The following is a 5,934-nucleotide window of genomic DNA, read 5'->3' as shown; positions in this document are numbered from 1 at the left end:
AATTGGATTAATGTGTTCATTTTAGAACAGAATCATCTGGTACTTCACGTCCTATGAATGTGCCATTTTGTATTGTGTAATAAGTTGCTGTTAAGTGGTAGTCAAGTTTCTTCAGACAATGACATCACTTTTTTTGAAGTCCAATCTGAAAAATAATTACATTAGTGTTACACAACTGCAATGAAAACATCTACAATATATAATCACAACCATGTGTCCTATTAGGGCAAACTTACTTTAAAAATTCTACAACATTCATTGACTTACAATAAGTACTCTAGCAGTTTTGAACTGCTTGTGCACCAGTCGTCTATATAGAATGTGCTTGTGCCATGTGATACTGTTTGATGGAGAGCTACTGCTCTTAGCTGAAGATTAGATGTTTGTTCTACTTGTTTCCCTAACTGAGCAAACGTCTTATTTACTACATGATTCACCTGGATTTAATTGTTTTGCAAAATTAACATGAATAATGCAGATTTTTTATTTTAAAGCTAAATTACTGAGAAACCTGAAATGTTGACTACTTAATGTTTCAATTCATAAGCAAAACTCCCATTTGTTTTCCAATCAATGGTAACATTCACTCAATAAATGACAATGAGTCTACAGGTTAAGTGGGGAACAATTCAGGACATCCAATCAAATGCACAATAGAAATAAGATCAGGAAGCATGATTAGAACTGGCAGGTTAACTGCCACACTGCTTTACAGGCTCATGCCTAAAGATTGGTTAATGCAGTAAAGTATCAATGTTCCTAGATATTAGAATACCTGCATTGTCAAAAGTCAATATAGTATCTTCATAAAATAGTGGTGTTTGCCAGCGATTGCTTAGAAAACATAGCAAAGAAAACCATCCATCCAGTTCCTTGCATGGGAATATATCAAAATACAAATCAATATTTAAAAAGTGACACTATAATGAAGTACTGAACTTATTGCTAAAAATTTCATCACTTCACAAGTAGAAAACAAATTCTTCTGGTAGTATCCAGCTGTGGAAATATCATAAAATTAGAACAGTTCACTTAATATTACACTTTTTCTGTATTATTGAAAACTTATCATTTATCTCTGGATACAGCCACACAGGACTGGGAGTGAACAGAGGTGCAGGTGGGGCATCCATACTGACTTGGAGGCTGGCCTCTGTAGGCTAGCTGTCCTATTGGTGCTGCTCTGCTATACAATCCCTGGAAGATGAGCTGGTTTGCCATTGGCTACAGGGAATGCAGAACTACTATGTGTATGTGTGTGGCTCTACGGCAACATCCCAGTCCATGCCACTCAGGCATTTGTGCTATTATTTTGTAACTACTGTATATGCTGTGTGTCACTATATTGTTTAGCACCCTGGCTGCTGTGGAATGCTGTTTTGTTTAGCTGTATGCACAGGTAAAGTTGAATGACAATTCAACATGAACTTGAGTTCAAGCTGTTATTTAACATAAGGCAATCTAATCATACAGCAGAGAAACTTTTTGACCCACTATTATATACTAACTAAATATCCATTTATATTAATTTCCAGCCTTTAGCCCACCACTGTCCAAATCTTGGTGATTCACATATTTGTCTAAATTCTTTAAGAGCCTCTGCATCCATTGTCCACATAGTCATAGAAAAAACAGCACAGAAACAGCCCATCTAGTCTATGCCAAACCATTTAAGCTGCCTTCTCCCATTGACCTGCACCTGGACCATAGTCCTCCTTACCCCTACAATCCACGTACCTATCCAAACTAATCAAACATTGAAATCGAGTTCATTTGGCTCCTCACATGGATTACCATTCTGATCTTCCAGAAGACCAATTGTGACCCTTGCAATCCTTTTGCTTTTAACATAATCTGTAGAATCTCTTAGGATTCTCCTTTGCTTGTCTGCTAAGGCAATCTTATGCTGCCTTTTAGACCACCTAATTTCTTTGTTCTCTTGTATTTCTTATACTCCATAAGCACCTGATCAGTTCCCATCTGACTAAATCTGCAATGCACCTTTTTTTTCCTTAACCAGGGACTCTATCTCTTGAAAACCAAGGTTCCCGACACCTGTTATTCTGACAGGCACAAACAAGATTTATACTCTCAAAATTTCACTTTTGAAGGCCTCCCACTTACCAAGTACAGAAAACAGCCTGTACACACTTGCCAGATCCTTTCTGATATGATCAAAATTGACCTTTCTCCAATTTAGAATCTCAACCCGCAGACCAGTGAAAAAAGTTATTCTTCAGTTCCCCTTGTTAATACACTTTTGTTGCCTCTTTAAAAAGTTTATTCTAGTTTGTCAGTTAGGATTTCCCCATGCTGACTATTGCTGATCAGCCCCTGCCTTTCCAAGTGTAGATTAATCCTGTCCCTCAGATTCCTATCTCTGAAGTTAGATGAATGGTCTGTAATTACCTGACTTATCTTAAGTGAAATGACTGAATCTGATTCCACCCTCTCACCACCCAGATATCGAACAGACTCTGAAAAACAATTTCCCCTCAAATTCCCTTTAAAATTTCTTCCTCTCGCCTTAAACCTCCTCATTTTAATACCCCTGCCATAATCAAAAATATTCGGACTTTCCTTCCATAACTAAAGTTTCACTCTGACTTTTCAAAATGCATGCAATACTCCAGTTGTAGCTAAGCAAGTGTTTAAAGGTTCAATGTTACTACCTTGCTTTTATTCTTCATGATCCTTTACAACGCTGAGATTCCACATACCTAGTATTCATATTCATAATAATCCAGATAAAAATAAATTAAATGTATTCATTTTTTTACCTTGTTTTCTAATTTTCAGCACAATTCAAAATGATGACAGATCGATGATAAAGTGTTTGAAGTTAAACATAAGTACTGTCGCTGCAAGACTGACAAACGACAGCTGCGCAGACTTCCCTCTTACTTTTGCATTCCCGCTGGCAGCCTGGCTCATCTCCAGGTACCAGGCTCATTAAGCAGGAATGCATTTGAACACAAAAAAAACTTACTGCTTTACACATTTCACAATAATTTCAGGAAGACTAAACCTTTATCCACCAGAAATACAAGATAAAGAATTTATTTACCTTCAGTTCTTAATTATCTCTGGTTACCTCAGTGATTTATATTGAACAAGTTGTGCTGGATCCTGGGAAGAACTATACAACCAGTCAACTAAAATTCCATTTCCCATAGCCTATCAGATTTTCCTCTCATGATTTAATTCCATTCTCTTTTGGAGAGTATAATGTGACTGTGTAGAGACCAATCCTGACACCACACGCCAGACAAGAATGGCTGACTGTAGTGCAACATGATTTTAAAAAACTTCTCTAGTTTTGAGGAAAGCATTGAAGATCATAATAATCAAATGCATAATGTTCCCCATCCTGCCCTCCAGCTGTTCATGATGCAACATGTTCTTTAACATTAAGTCTGGTTATTGATCTTCCTGGTAGGGGAAGTAGATTCTTCATACTTCTACTATCACAACCTTCCAAAACAAGTTACTCCTGAATATTCTGCAAATGACAGTGGTCACCAGTCAACATATCTGATATTAACATACAAATTTACTGCCTCCTAATGATGAGCTAAAATGGCCCTGATAGCTAACACAGGCCACAGCTAACATGTCAAACACTTCAACATTCTTCAATTAGCAGCTGAATTTTCATTTAAAACAGCTTGGGACTGGGAAAGAATTGCACCTTCACAACCAGCTGTAGAATTTTAACAATACAGAGGCCTGGCTTGTTTGATTTGGAATAGAGATAGCTCAGGGGATGGTTAATGAAGATATACCGTCTGTGTGTGTGCGCATATGTGTAATTTATTATTGAAGCAGGCCTTTTGACCGACCATGGACATGCCAGCCATTAAGAAGCTATGCTAATTGTATTTTCAGCACTCATCGCAGAGCCTTCCATGCAGTCATATTTCAAATGCTTACCTAAATAGTTGCCAAGAGTACCTGTCTCCACCATCTCACAGGCAAATTTTGACTGTAGGAAAAAAAAATCCAAATCGTGCTTACAGACTTTTCTAAGGGGTAAAGTTTATGACTAACGAACCCGTCTATTTACACAGCTCGTTCTTTTGAACAGCTTAGCTTTCTCTGCTCCAAAACAAACAAACCTGCCTATCCAGCAGAAATGCTCCACCCAGTCAGGAAGAGCTCAGCAGGCTAACCAACATCTGGGGAGGGTCTTCATTTCAGGTCAAGAAGCTGCATTACAACTGGCAAATCTCCTCTGCACCCTCACCCGTGCTATCACGGTGTGGAGTCATGAACAATTGCATTCTTGCTTGGCGTAAATGATAATTTTATAGAACTGTACCATAGCCTTTGTGCCCTTATAGTCTATATCTCAGCTAATGCAGTATCCTATAAGCCTTCTTAACCAACTCGTCTATCTTGACAAGCTCAGGAAACCTTGGACGTGTACACTCGGTCGATCTCCTCCATAGTACTTTCTAGGGTCCTTTTATATATTTATATTCTATCCATATCACTCATCACCATAAACACACCACCATCCTTTTTTCAGGATTAAATTCCATCTAATAGTTCTCTGACCATCATTACTCTGTGCATCTTGTCATAAACTATTCGAGCAGGATGAGGCTATCAATCCACCGAGTCCAGCTCACCTTTCTTCTCTAACTCCATTCCCCTATCTTCTCCCTGAAGCCCTTAACCACGTGTCAATCAAGAACTATCTATCTGTGCCTTTCATTGCTGGGACCATCCTTGTGAAATTCCTCTGGACCCTCTCCACGGCCAACAGACCTTTGCTTAGATGCTGAGATTAAAACTGCAGATAATACTCCAGAGGCGTTCCGACTAACACCTTACAAAGTGCCTCCTCCCTTTTATTCAGAGATACGGTGCGGAATAGGCCTTCCGGTGCCGCACTGCCCAGCAACCCCCGATGTAAACCTAGACAGTTTACAATGACCATATGACGATGAGAGGAAAGTGGAGATCCCACGCATTCCAGGGGGAGGGCGAAGCAACTCCTTACAGATGACGTCGGAATTGAACCCGGAACTCCGAGCTGTTCTAATCCTGTCCAAATGAAAGCTAACATCGCATTTGCCTTCTTTGCTACGCGCTCAACTTGCAAGTTAGCCTTAAGGAAATCCTAAACCAGGACTCCCAAAAACAACACACACAAAATACTGGGGGAGCTCAGCAGGTCAGGCAGCATCCATGGCTATGAATAAACAGTCAACGTATCGGGCCGGGACCCTCCTTCAGGACTGTCTATCTGTGCTCCCAAATCCCTCCACATCTCAATTTCTGAATTCTCTTAAAATGCAAATAAAACCTCGCGCATCCCACCTGCCACCTCTTGCGGTCTCCCCACCTGGGCAATTCCTTCTGTACACTCCCTGCCTCCACGGTAGCAGCTGTTCCTCCATTCCCGTTGATATCTTCTGCAAACATCAGCTCCTTCAGGAATAACAACTTAACAAAGACCATCTCCCCCACTACCAACTACACTACCACCTTCAGTGTCGCCTGCGACCTTATCATCATGTCTACGACATTGGCACCTGCATTGTTAACTCGTATAACAAAGAACATGGCACCAGAATTTATAGTGCGGATAAATAGGGCTAAACCCTGCATGGAGCAGGCGATTCGCTCAGAGACAGAGACACACACAGTCTGGGCTTTCTGAAGGAACGGAACGACAGAAATACCCGTCAGAATTTTTTTAAAACAGGATTTAGGGGTCTCTGACGTACCCTAAGCAACGCCGAGATCAGACTGAAGCTCAAAGGGTCGAAAGTGATCAGGATCTCAACCAAAAAGCGCGTTTAAACTACAACTTCCGTCCTAACCGCCGGCTCTGGGAGATTGACAGCTGACGTAAACCCCGGCGCAGCCAATCATCTTCGCCGGCGCCGACCGTCTTCCCCACTCCCCCGTCACCGAGACCGT

Source organism: Mobula hypostoma, chromosome 15 (genome assembly GCF_963921235.1).
Source record: "Mobula hypostoma chromosome 15, sMobHyp1.1, whole genome shotgun sequence".
Lineage (NCBI taxonomy): Eukaryota > Metazoa > Chordata > Chondrichthyes > Myliobatiformes > Myliobatidae > Mobula > Mobula hypostoma.
This window is presented reverse-complemented; position numbering follows the sequence as displayed.